Source organism: Atta colombica, unplaced genomic scaffold (genome assembly GCF_001594045.1).
Source record: "Atta colombica isolate Treedump-2 unplaced genomic scaffold, Acol1.0 scaffold33, whole genome shotgun sequence".
NCBI lineage: Eukaryota > Metazoa > Arthropoda > Insecta > Hymenoptera > Formicidae > Atta > Atta colombica.
In genome coordinates, this window is record NW_017259437.1 from 3,036,577 (window position 1) to 3,037,029 (window position 453).

Below are 453 nucleotides of genomic sequence, written 5' to 3' on the forward strand. Positions count from 1 at the left end.
ATATGGGAATAAAGATAAATAAAATTTCAAACGTCTACAGGGACATTTGCAGGCAATAATCTTCACCACTACCGTTTTTTTTTCACGCACATTCGTAAGAGCGTAACGATACATTCTTTAAATTTTAGATAAATATCGAATATTATTATTTTTTTCCCATTCCCATAAATTTATATAAGCTAATTGGATAAATATTTGACACGCGATTAATTACGAAATTATTGATCTTAATTTCTACACAAAGTTTCTATGCATTTTATTTGCTGCAAAGTGTATATTTGTAGAATGATTCGCCAAAATTATTCAAGTAATTATATTCAATTATTTATCGGCATATAATCGCGATTTGCATCACAATCTTCTCTTAATTATACAGATAATAAGTTAATGTGCAATTGGGGTTTTACATTAGCAAACTTAAGAAACAGGGGGTAATAATAGTAAATGCATATA

At 27.8% G+C, this 453-nt stretch overlaps 1 protein-coding gene across 1 annotated transcript in view; it reads right to left on the reverse strand.

The window, feature by feature from the left end:
* Positions 1-453, reverse strand: part of LOC108690543 (serine/threonine-protein kinase minibrain-like) — a 4,713-nt gene that overhangs the window by 660 nt on the left and 3,600 nt on the right. The gene's annotated exons all lie outside the window — the stretch shown is intronic.